General features: G+C 39.6%; 1 non-coding gene across 1 annotated transcript; it reads right to left on the bottom strand.

Moving 5' to 3' along the window:
- Positions 1-498: 498 nt before the first annotated feature.
- On the bottom strand, positions 499-580 carry trnas-uga (transfer RNA serine (anticodon UGA)). The gene has a single exon. It is a non-coding gene; the product is annotated as a tRNA-Ser (tRNA).
- Between the last annotated feature and the right edge of the window lie 13,267 nt (positions 581-13,847).

A 13,847-nucleotide genomic window follows, 5' to 3' on the forward strand; every position in this document is an offset into this window, starting at 1 on the left:
GAAAAGCATAGGCAAACACCACTGCAATTTGCATGTGAGAAATAGTCTTCCAGAATTTTCACTGAGCTAAGATGACTGTCCAATAGTTGAAGAGTTTTTACATGCCCTTGACATCACGGAGGTAAGAAGGATGTGCTTTCTCCACTACATGAAACAAGACACTGCTATGTGGCAGGTAGACCATTCAGGAAAGGGTCTGGGAGTGCAAGCTCTCCACACTGGTGGCATGATGTCTCTGCAGAAATCACTTCAAATAAGCAACTAAATTCTCTATTCTGCAAGAGAGCACATTGGAGCTTGACACTAACACATTAATCCCTGGGTCATCACAACTTATCGACAAAGCAGCTATTTCTGCTTCAATTCCTAGGACTCCTACAGTTTCACTGGCACAAAGTTGCAAACGGAATGGCAAGCATGTGCAAAAGGAGAACTACATGACACTGTGAATTTATTCTTCCAGCAAAGCCATCAGGAGAGAAACATCTGATTCCATCACGCTGCAAGCAGGAGTCGAACCTGCGCGGGGAACCCCCATTGGATTTCAAGTCCAACGCCTTAACCTCTCGGCCATCGCAGGTGTTATATGCTTTGGGCACTTTGGGGTTAAGTCTTAGGACTTCTTCAAGCTCAATTATGAGTGCCCATATATCATTGACTCAGGACTGCAAATGGCCTGAGATGCAAATTCAAAGACAGTAATCTCTGGAATGGTCTACTCATTATTTTAGCAAACTAATGTCAATTCCAGGTGAACAGGTGCCCAAAAGCTCATCAGAGTATTAGACTGATCCGCTGCTTAAAACACTACCGTGGCCTCCAAGGTTTCCCACGTGAAGACGTGGGATGGCTCAAGGTGGCTAAGCATTTTTGCATGAACACTCTTTTTGTTTTTAAAAAATCACACCTAGCTGATGAAGGTGTCATGTAAAGCATTCACTGGAATGTACATGTGAGCAGAAATCTAAGTCAACAAAGTTGAAAATTGCACATTGGAAATAGAGTAGTGCAGGATATCGCTTGACCTAAGTTCAATGTTGACTAGACATTGCAGCTCAGTACATTAATTTGCAATAGAATAATCAGACATATTGCAAACAGAGTCAAAGCCAAATTTGATAAAAGTGCTGCATATGACATAACTCATAGTTTAGACCATTCTCGTGTTTATCACACAGGGATAGCCAAAATGCTTTGAATATTTTGCATTTTTACAAGAATTCAAAAAGAAATACAAATCATAAGCCAGCACACCGGCATTGTTAAAAGAGGAAAATGAAGACTGGGTCAACATCACCAGAATTTGTTTAAAAAACTTTCTGTTGTAGGCACATTGATCCAAAATACTTCAAAACCTGTGGGATGCGTACATCTCAGTCAGTTTCTTTTAACACACATGCATCTGTCCTTGTTAGTATAGTAAATAGTATCTCTGCCTCTCAGGCAGAAATTCTTGGGTTGATTCCCCGACAGGGAGTCTTCCTATTCTTAGTGCACTGCAGACAAACTGGTGACTTGGCACCATTTTTAGGAATGATAACATCGAATCCTACACCCACAGTTGCTCTTGATTTTTCTACATAGATGAATCAAGACACTAGCACATTGTGGATCAATAATTTGGTAAAGCACCTGGGAGAGAATTTGGTGCCCAGTGGCGACATTATCTCTAAGCAGACATGACAAAACATGCATACCATCAAGGCCAAGACTGAAGAGCATGAAAAGATTTTGTCAATTTCATAAACTACATCAAATGCTTTGCTGGTGTCAAATATTGTAACGACATTAAACATGGTGACTTGACAATTACGTGAAGGGTAGTGCTTGGTAACTGTCCATCTTGACTTTGGATTATACATTTTCACTCTTGACTTGTCTCGGGACTACAGTTTCAAGTCTTGAGATGTATTTGTTACATTTACAATTTACATTTAAGGCATTTAGCAGACACTTTTATCCAGTGTGACTTACAAAAGGGTTTTATCATTTACTCATAGAATACACCCTAGCCATTACAGTAGGTTAGAGTCCAATATCCCAATGATCTAGAATACTGTAGAAATAAAAGGATCACTGCTGTTACCTAGAAGTACAAAATGCATAAGGACTAAAGTTTGTTAGACAACATCAGTGTAATAAATAATACCCTACAATAAGTGTTAATTTAGTTATTCAATATAGGAGCAGGGTCATTTGTCAGATTCCATGAATAGATGGGTCTTTAGTCTGTGTTTGAAGACTGCAAGGAACTCTGCTGTCAGGACAGCAAGTGGAAGTTCATTTCACCATCTGTGAGTCTCAATGCTTGTCTTCCATGAGACTTAGAGCATGGAATTTCAAGCCGAGCCATTCTTGAGGTTCAAGGCCCTTGAGGTATGAATCGGGCTTTGACCACTGACTCAATATATCAAGGGCCTGGCCCATTTTTGGCTTTGTAGGGGAGCATCAAGATTTTAAATCTGATGTGTGCAGCTACTGGAAGCAAACGAAGGGAGCGCAGCAGCAGGGTAACACGTGTGAACTTTGGAAGATTGAAGACGAGTCATGCTGCTGCTACTACTGCTGTTACTTGCAAGTACATCATCTTGTTGGTGACTTTTGGTGGGTGGGCACTGGAGTGAACAGTGTAATAGCTAAAGTGTTATAGTTATAGTTAAAGAGAAAAGATGGTGCTGTCCCTGGAATGCTGGTACACGACATGGAAGAGAAGTTTTTACATGCCCTTGACATCACGCAGGTAAGAAGGATGTGCTTTCTCCACTACATGAAACAAGACACTGCTATGTGGCAGGTAGATCGTTCAGGAAAGGGTCTGGGAGTGCAAGCTTTCCCCACTGGAGAATTGGTGCTGTATACCAAGTTCAATTGTCATCTTGGAGAACAGGTGTAACATAAAGTTCATGCCTTGGTCAGATTGTATAACTTTGGGCAATCCAAAGGTAGTGCAGAATTTAATAACAGCTCTTCGATTTTAGGGATCGAAGGGGAATAGCCTTAGGGTACGTGGTGGCAGCACACATTATAGTCAATAGGTAGCAATGACAAGAACGGGTCTTTGGCAAAGGGCCCACACAATCAACCAACACCTTTTCAAAGGGCTCACCAACTGCTGGAATGGGGCACAGAGGAACAGACGGAATGACCTGATTTGGTTTTCACTGCATGTAAGGCATGAACGGCAGTGTCCAACATCACTTCTAATCGATGGCCAAACGAAATGTTGTAGAATTTGTTGTTTTGTCTTTTTTCTGATACCTAGGTGTCCAGACAGGGGATGGTCATGTGCTAGTGATAATATGTGTATTTGGTATGATGCTGGAACAACTACCTGGGCTACAGAGTTCCACTCCTCATCAGAGTCAGATTGACTCCATATCCTGAATACAACACCACCTCAAATGAAATACATGCGCCAATAACCTATCGGTTTGTTTTGTCACGAATCTTATTTCTAGTACACATCCATAGGTCAAATATATTTATCAGTTACTAAAATTTAATCTGTGTATTGGAATACTTTTAAAATATACATCAGTAAGGTAATGTACATGAACCCATGTTTTCTGATTGTTTTTGGATAACAGAAAAATGGCTTGTCACGTCTATCTGTTACAGAAACAAATTTTTTAGACAATTCTAATAGCCATTATTGTGGAAAAACCTCGTCAGCCAGGATGATTTTGCATGTAGCTGTTTAATACAATCATATAGTGTAGTTGTTTGTTTGATTATAAAGGATGATCTCATAATAATCTTATCTACATATTCTTATACATTTACATAGTAGCATTCACTCATATACTCAAATTCCATATGCTACATAGAAAAAGTCCACCTCATCCATTTTAGTTTTTACCTGATCAATAATCCAAAAAAACATATAAATAACAGCACCCTCTAGCGATGAACCTCAATTATTTTAAGATAAATATAAAGTATAGCTAGGATAAGTCAGCGCTATCTTGCAGCTAGAACAAAATATTCTCAGATTAGTTTATGCGTCATGGAACGTGGCTGAATTAAAAATGAAACACAATTAAGTCAAATTAAATTGACCCACCTGCAACAAGTTCAGCAACCACATTTAATTTCACTGAATGGTCAGCTAGCCAGCCTATACAAAACAGGTTATTGTTAGAAATTCTGCATGTGTGATTCACTTAGCTTTACATCTCAGATTGCTTATAATGATATACTAATGTATCCACATTAGAAATAATTGGTGAAATCCACCACAAAAGATGAGATTCAACATAATAAATAATGAGACAAACCTTGGGATATGACGTGGATATGACCATACCCAAAGCAGCTATGTCTCGCTCTGCTCCATATAAGGGGCTGGAGACTTTCTGACCAGCAGCTTGCGCTGAACCCATTTTGCAGGCATTTCACAACTTTATCATTTTCAACACTGTGACATTGTTTTAGGTAATCTGTGTTCTACATATTCAAAAGAAGCACACTAGGAAGTAAGAATGGCTTCTTCTTTGGTGAAAATCTCCTTGTTAAAGAACCTTTTTTTTTCTAGTGCATTGTTGTATGTTTAAATTTGGTTAACATTTGTTCAGGGTTGCATGATTTGTAATTTTTTTTACTGTTTGGAATGCCCAAGGTTTATAATATTACAAGTGGGACTATTCTCTACAAACCTATGCGATATCAGATCAAAATTATTGGAATGTGTGATTTTGTGCTGTTTGTTATCTATGTCAATGTTTACAGTAGCGATTTTCTTTGTCCAATCCTTTTTTAGGTGGTATAACTGGAAGCATCTAACGACTGCGGTGACCCAAAGAGCTATTTAAAGGGCTGGTGCGCAGGCTCCATCAGTGATTTTTAATCATTGCTGCACATACATTGTCGGTTTTCTAAAAAGTTAATTTTGCCATGTCATTGCCAATGTGTTTTTCACAGGCTAAGAACGTCAGTGAGCTCTCTCTGACCAAGGTCTAGTTTATAGCCAGCGAGTTTGGTGGAGTTATGTTAAAGGGTTGGCATGCAGGCTTCCTGAGTGGTTTTTAAAAAGTGTGTTTTGCTGAATCATTGGCAACACATGGAATGCTCCATCTGGTCACAGCCAATATTATAGCCAGCAAGATTGTTGTTGCGACCTGAAAGTATTAGTGTGCAAGATTTAGGATTTTTTTTTTCACAGGCTATTTAAAATATGCTGTCAATACAGTGGCTATGCTGTATCGTTCACATTAGATTAGACTTGCAACTAGACTTTGTAGGGTGGAAGAACTACGGGACCAGAACTGGGTTGTGCTTCCGTACCCATTACCGACACATTTTTTAGTACCATTTGTGTGAAGTAGTAAAGTCAGCTGTGGTGGAACAACAAATATACTGTGGTCAAATATACTGGTGGTCAAATATACTGAAAATGGGATGAAAATCCCAATTCAAATATATGTCATTTGGTGTGTCAAATATACATCAATGGGGATGAAAATCCCACTTCAAGTATGTTTCAGTGGTGTATCAAATATATTGCAAATGGGATGGAAATCCCAATTCAAGTATGTTTCAGTGGTGTTTCAAAATACCAATTCAAATATGTCATTTAGTGTATCAAATATACTGCAAATGGGATGAAAATCCCAATTCAGGTATATGTCATTGAGTGTGTCAAATATACTGCAAATGGCATGAAAATCCCAATGCAAGTATGTCATTTAGTGTGTCAAATATATTGCAAATGGGATGAAAATCCCACTTCAAGTATGTTTCAGTGGTGTGTCAAATATATTGCAAATGGAATGAAAATCTCACTTCAAGTATGTTTCAGTGGTGTGTCAAATATGAAAATCCCAATTCAAATTTATGTAATTTAGTTTGTCAAATATACTGCAAATATATCTCGGGCACTGACGTTTCCTTTTATTTTCCACACTATATGAACTTCAGCAACCACATTTAATTTCACTGAGGGGTCAGCAAACAAGCCCACAGCAAGTATGTCTCGCTCTGCCATGCACCTCCCAGTAAATGTTACAACTTCTTCCATAATAAAATATAATTAAAAGAAAGCTGTGGTCATAAAAATGAACAGCACCCTCTAGTGATGAACCTCAATTATTTCAAGATAACTAAAGCATAGGTAGGTTAAAGCACCGTTAGCTTGCAGCTAGAACAAAAAATTCTTAGTGAGGTAGAACAACAAAAGCCTGAGACCTTTAGTGACACTGTTTGAAGCACATGGCCACAACACTGACATCACTCCATGTGACATCACACCATGACACACACTGGCTTTCATCAATATATTGATTTCTATTGGCCATTGCAGTGCCATTGTCTTTGAGTGAAAGCAATTCTCACGGAGGTGTGAAGGGGAGGGGAACTTTAATATTACTTCACAAGCGTTTTCAGTGGCAAACATCATGATTGGCAGCTGTTTCAACAAATAGTGAACACTTAGACTACTGTCAACCAGCTTCCGCATTGTAAGCAGACAAAGTGTTGCGCATGCGTTTGACGCTGTTTGGCAAAACGCATTCAGCCGTAAGAATGATTTGATCGCCAAGTTTATGTGGAGTTGTCTGGTTGCTTCTAGCATGGACTAGCTACAATGTTTGCATCGCAAATCACTGGGTGTTTCCATTCACTGCTGGAAAAAATCGTAATCCTTCTACAAAATGTAAGTATAAATGAGAAAGATTATTATTTCTTTACAGTATTACAGCATTTACAGTATTACAGTATTTTCCCATAATAACAATGATGCTATGAAGCTATAATTGTTGTGGAACTTACTAAAGTAACTTACTGTGATGTTTTAGCCAAAATAAACATGCAAACTCAGTGTATAGTGACTGATGACTTTGTGTGCATTTGGAGAGGTTTTTGGACACTGTGGAGATGTCTAGGACACCTAGTGGAAAATAGTGGAAAAGTGTTGAATTTATTTATTTACCCAAGTGAATCAGGAAATGTAGAGCATGACTGAAAATTAATCTCCAGCATCAAAAGACACATTATACACCCCAAGAATCAAAGGCGTTTTTTTGTTGTTTTGTTTTTTTACATTTTTGTTTTGTATTAGAAGAGCTCAAATGCAACCTAAATGATGGAAAAATAAGCTTGTATAATTTCAGATAACTAATGTTAAAGTGAACAAGTGCAAATCGTTCACAAATGAGCTTAGACCTGGATGTGCATATACAGATTATTAATTAATTACAAAAAGTTGTATTTGTCTTTATTTTACTGTTTTATTTTTGTTTAAAGCTATTTTGATGACTGAATCATTTTTGAAGGAACTTTGCCTTTGTGATGGTTTTTGCTGAGTATATACACTTTTTTGCCAGGTGATCAAAATTAACTATAAAATATTTATATATAAATTTCAGTGGAATGGAAGAATATCATTATTTAAGATTAATAATTAATGGTGGAATGTTTTAGAAAATATTAAGAATTAGAAATCCTCTAGGTGACACACAATTCACACTTTGCCCATTTACTGTGCATATAGCCAGTGGTTATTTTTAACATCCAGTGAAGAGGATGAACACTAGAATACAAATCTTAATGGTGAGGTCAAATCCCAGCTCAGCATTGTGTTGATCATGTGGGGCGTGTGGAGCGCGTGGGGCGTGTGGGGTGAGGTGGGGTGGGGCCTGTCATAAATGCTTTTGGCCTGTTTCAGTCTAATAGCCCTGAAGGGCAAAGATCTGCATAATCCATCTCAGTTGGGGAGTCTGAAAATTACATGGTTCATAAACTTTTTTTTTAATATCATAAAGTTTGATCCCTCTACTTTTTTTCAGTTTTTCTGTTTTCTATTGTACACTCAGTATTAGCAGGTTTTATAATTTTAATATCCAGTGCTTTATCCTTATGTTTTTACTGTTTTATAACTTGACTGTGTACTTTTTTGTTCTATGATTATAATTAATATTATTACTATCATCATCATCATCATCATCATCATCATCATTATCATCAGGTTTAGATTAATGACTTTATTGAGGCTTCATGTTATAATCCATGCCACATGATCATAATAATGATCTGAGCATAGTCTTCCTCCTCTTCATCACACTGTCTCAGTGTCTTTTGCTCTGTGTGTGTTGAGAATAAACTGATGTAAGTATCATGCATGAAACCAGAGGAAAGTCCAACCTCTCGTGTGCCACACGGGTTTCTATGGCTGCTGCTCCCAGATGGGACCCCTGTCCATTTTAACCTCAATCCTGGCAGCAGCATTGGGGTGGCCTCCCCTCTCTCACCCCTTGTTGCAAGTTTGCTGCAGCGCAGACATGGTTTGACATCATGACGCTCAAGATTTTTGCAATGCTCAACTGTCAGAAAAACGTCCTCGCATTGCTAAAAAGAAGTGATCATCTTGGAGGCATATCATTTCGATGGATCGGACAATTTGGAACTGATTCCTGATTCCCATCACTTCATGGTTGAAGAAGCTGATTGTGTGTTGGGGAAAACAGATGTTCTTCATAAGTGGCTGTGAATGGACTTGCTTTCACTGTTAACATGTGTTCTTTGTAACATCAAGCCTTCTCAGATTCATTATTGATTTTATTAGTTTTGGGTTTATGGTCTATTACAAAAGTGGTACTTTTTGTATATTGTTCCAATCCAATGCGCCCTCATCTTCTTTTCACAGAGAGCCACAATCGCTGCAGAAATCCTTTTCCCTTACGTTTTGATTTACGTTTTCCTTTGGTTTGCTGCTTCTGCTCTTTCTGGAAGCCTTTCAGCCTCAACATCTCCATCATTCTGCACAGTCTACGCTCCCTCTCCCGGCGCTTTCGTCTTTTCTTCCGTTCCTTTTCCTGTTTAATATGGTGCTTAATTTTCCTTTGCAGCTGTTTTTCCTTTGCTTTTCTCTCTTTCTCTCTTGCATTTTCCTCAGATTTCTTAGTCCTTATCAGGACATTCCATAGATTTTTCCACCACTTCCTTTCATAGGTTCCTTCACATGTCTGCTGAACTTTTTCATCCTCTTCTTCCTCCATAATCACTGTCACTCCTTCATCCTCCTCCATAATTACTGTCAGCCCTGTTCTGCAATACGGGACGTGTGTACTAGACACAAACTTTTTGTGCTGCCTCCGGGCAACAGCAATGGGGCGCTTGGGGGTTTCCGTGGCTGCAGGTCGCAGGGGGCAATTAAGAGCAGCCCTGCCTGGCTTTTGGAGGATGGATGGGGGAGTCCTGGTGGGATGCAGCGTTGTAACCACTCTAGGGAAGTTGAACCTGATTCTTTCCCACTGCGGAAAAAGTGCATAATATTTAGCATTCTTATTACACACATGCGCAAAAACACTAACACACAGAAAAGCAATCTGACATGACCAACACCACATTGCTCGTCGAGTTGTGAAGTTGTGCTGTAGGCATAAGACATCTCCTTATTTCTGTCTAAAATCACCCTCTGTCTATAGTATGACATTGACTGTATGTGACTGCAGTGGAACTGAAGGTTTCATTTTGGTGTTCCTACTTTCTCCAGTTGAGCTTTCAGGGACTTCAGTTCATCTTTGAGCTCCACATTCTCCAAGTTCTTTTTAATTGTTCCTTTTCTTGTCTGATGGATTCCTTCATACTCTTCTTCCATCAGAATTATTGCCTCCAATTCATCCACTCTCATCTTAACGTGGGAAATCCAGTCTCTCTGAAGGAATGAAAACAACAAGACACTGCCTTATGAGTGGACATATCTTAGCCACAGCAAACAATGAGCCCCTCCTATTATAATAACACTTTCTAACATGTATTCAGACATTGATTCAAATTACTTCATTCTGTTTACCATGGCATTAAGCATGGGACGGTTTGAGAATGCCAACTCCAGACAGAAAAACAGAAAACATATAGTAGAGATTATGCATAAAATAACTACTGTATGAAAATAGCTTATGACACATTTACTCACAACTGCAAAATCAGCTGCTGCATCACTCTCCTCATTCAGTGTGCGGGCTCTGCCTGTCTTGGCAGTCGTATACTTCACCTCTGGCAGCAGCGATCTATCATGCAAGCTTTCCTTACTAGATGCAAACTTTGTATGCCGACTCCGGGCAACGTCAGAGCTGCGATTGGAGGTTTCTGTGCCCACAGGTAGCAGGAGGCAGTTAGGCTCATTAAGCGCAGCCTTGCCAGGCTTTTGGAGGATGGATGAGGGAGTCCCGGTGCGCTGTAGTTGTGGAAACACTGTGGCGAAACTGGACTTGACTCTTTCCCACTATGAAAAAAGTGCATAATATTTAGCATTCTTTTTACATACATGCATAAACACACATACACCAAGATGCACAGAACAGCAATTTTACAGCATCAACAACACATTGTTCTTCGAAATGTATAGGAGCTACAATTACTCAGGAACTGCACAATAGTTTCCACTAGGTGTCATAAAAACCTGTCCTTTTCAGACCGACAAAAAGTCGTCACACAATATACATCGAGTGTGCGACTTTTTTCTTAAAATGTCACAACAATGTTTGACAACTTACTAAAATAAATTATTAGCTTCAATAAAGCTTCATTATTAAAGGCTAAATAACATTATCTCCATTGCCATTAGGCTAAAAAGCTATCCTGGGGAAAATACTGCAATAAGCTTAAAAAATATTATGCTTAATGCACAAACGTTCATTTATACTTACGATTTTAACAGCACTTACGAATTTTTCTAGCAGTGAAAGGATACCACCAATGATTTGCAATGCAAACATAGTAGTCCATGCCAGAAGACACTGAACCATCACTATCAGCATGCAACTCATAACTGCATCAAAACTCCACATAAACTTCAGTTCAAATAAAACCTGTGGAACAAGGGAAACCACAAAGGTCATTTTCAGATAATGGGGCACAGCATTGGAAATCCCTGTGTTGTGCACTGTTCATTTGCTGCTCATTATTATTCCCAGCCTCTGTTCGTAGTCCAAGCCTCATGTTTTCTATTGCCAGTATTAGTTAAGTGTTCTTGTCATTGCTTGTGTTATTGTTTTAGCCTCCTTCCACTTTGTCTTCATCTGTGTTGTTTACTTTTGTTCAGCATGTACTCTCAGCCTCTTTGTATCATGTATTCTATGGCATTGGGCTGGTGTAGTGATTATGATTCTGCATCAGCCCTTAATAAATCTTGCGCTTCTCCACGTGTGCGTTCACCTTCCAACCGTTCATCGTTACACAGATAAAAAGGAATTTAAGGCTTTATTGAACAAAGTAAAGACTGGATTAAACAATACAAACCACTACAGGTGAAAAGGCGGGAACCATAATATCAGGCATAGGTTCAAAGAAGAAAACAAGCCATAAAGTGTAAACAAGGTTCAGACACGCTCGCTGTGCAGAAAGAGACTTCGCAACTGGAACACAGACCAGGAGGTTTTATACACGAGCGTTAATGAAGGTACCAAGTAGCAGGTGTAGTTAGATCTGCATTGGCATGTCCATCCGGAGTGGAGGGGGTGACATGGTGCATGACAGACTTAAGAAATGTGGCCGTAAAACCTTCCGTGAACCTTTCAGTCCGACTTGATTTCTTTTCAGTAAACGCTCGTGCACAAGGACGTGACTTTGAGAGCCAGCTGAATTGAATGGATGCCCGGTCCTCATGCTCGTCCCCAGGGCTGGTGCACCAACTGGGATTAACTGCCAAACTGGCAGAAACTGAGACCATTTTTCATAGAGAGGTTTAAGCCTGTTGCACCAAGACCAGTAGCGATGCATGCGTTCGTTTAAAACTTGGAACGTATGACCATTGCTAAGCAACCTGCACTATTACTAATTGCATACAAATGATATTGTTCATATAAACCATGCTGAGCTCTAAACAAAGCTGCTTAACAACAGTTACGTGACTAATGTGCTCCTGAGTCTCTGAATCAGGCCTCACGCTGCTTTATTCTAGCTGAACATGTAAAGCTGATATGATGTCGCCATCACGCGCACTTGCTGTTGGAGAGTTTAACTCTGCTCCCACAGAAAAGGGAGCTGTGAAACCTCACCTTACACCTGCTCCCACATAGGCCAACATTTATGCCGCTCTTAGGAGAAACTCAGGTTGTGATCGGTGCTAAAATCTCACATCAGCAGTGTGCGAATCGGAAAGTTCGCGTACGATCACAAGAGTCGCGTGGTTTGTTTTTAGCACGTGGACGTGTCGGTTTTTGGCTTGTAATCTCGAGCTCACCGGGTGAACGGCTTATCCATAATTAAGTCAACAACAACACAGCCTACTAGAAACGACTTCAAATAAGCTTGACTCTTTGGCGTTTATTTATGCATGTGGTACATCTACCTGGATCGCTAATGACAGTCTGGCTAATTTCCGCTAGCTGGAGAGAGAGTTAGAATTAGACAATGACCAAGTTTATCCAGGCGTGGTCTTTTCCCTCTTCTACAATCTGATTTTTAGCGCTTGGACTCTTTCACAAAATGTCTTTTAGTCCGACATTTCCAAGCAGTCTGTCTTCATTTATGTGTACTCACCTTTGGGAAAGTTCCTGCCTCAGATCAGACACGCTCCAAACTGCATGAACGCTTCACAACTTCTTTAATGACCATCTTGCAAAATGACCCCTATTTATAGATTCATATTCATAGATTTTTATTTAGTTTTATTACACACATAGTGACTTCATAGGGCTAGACTGTGATGTCATAATACCACGTGACAGTGAAGGCACTTATATGTAGAACTGAACGAAATACTCAGAGGCACAGTTAGTTAATTTCACATACATGTTTTATGAAAAATATTTCACAAATTTTAGAATACAAATGAATTTCAGGGCTTTATAGTTATTATAGTGAATTAGCCTCACCAGGCCTGCCATGCTAAGCTAATAGCCTGTGATTGAGTCATAAGCACTGAACATCAGGACACTGAGTTGGGCTTCATTCTTTCTCACTGAGACTTCATGTATAGGCAGCGCTGTACTGCCCTGTTCTCTTCCTTTTCCCCCAACTTCTTTATAAGGGTTCTTTTACTTGTCTGTTGGACTCCTTCATCCTCTTATTCTTCCATAATTACTGCCTGCAATCTATATATAATAGGCTGTAATAAGCAATAACAGATTTTTCTCCAACTTCTTCATAATGGATCTTTCACTTGCCGACACCTTGTGACACACACTGGCTTTCATCACTATTACTGTATGATATAAACACTGTACATATGGTCAATGTCACAGTTTAGGCATGGGCACACACACACAGACAGACACACACTCACTCACTCACACACACGCACAAGCCCTTTACTTTAATATCCTGTATGCAGGCATGTTACCTTCTATTCCACCAAGCACAGAAGTAACATCGTATTCACAACATGACAAATATAAGTGCTTTGGAAATTCAGCATAATATTTATCCCTCACTTTCTTTCTTTGAAAGGTTGACTGGAAGATATGCAGATGTACAAGTAGCTGGGGGGATTACTGTCACACTGGTACAAACATCAAAGTTTGTTTTGGGTTGCCAGACCTTCCAAATTTCTTATCTATTCTAGTACCTATTATAAAGTGTGTATTCCCAAAATGATCCCTCATACCTACTCTTGTGCAGACCTTGGTAGCACTGCTTGTCAGTAGGTTCAGTAAGACTTTTATAAATGGTTCCTTGCTACTAGAAGCAATCTCAGCCAGACTAACAGGCATGGAATTCATGCAGTGTTGCAGTTTGCTTCCATGACAGCAGGATTACTGCTCTTATTTCAGACAGGCAAGTTGCCAAGCATGCCGTGAGGTCTTTTTCCAACTTTGCCCATATTTGTCCGAGGTTGGAGTTGGAGTGGAGGGAGCTTGAGGGCTGTTTCCAGCTGTGTCAGACTCCACTGCTCTTCCTCATCATCCATC

The sequence above is a fragment of the Electrophorus electricus genome, chromosome 15 (assembly GCF_041902795.1).
Source record: "Electrophorus electricus isolate QZ-2024a chromosome 15, ASM4190279v1, whole genome shotgun sequence".
In the NCBI taxonomy this organism is placed as follows: domain Eukaryota; kingdom Metazoa; phylum Chordata; class Actinopteri; order Gymnotiformes; family Gymnotidae; genus Electrophorus; species Electrophorus electricus.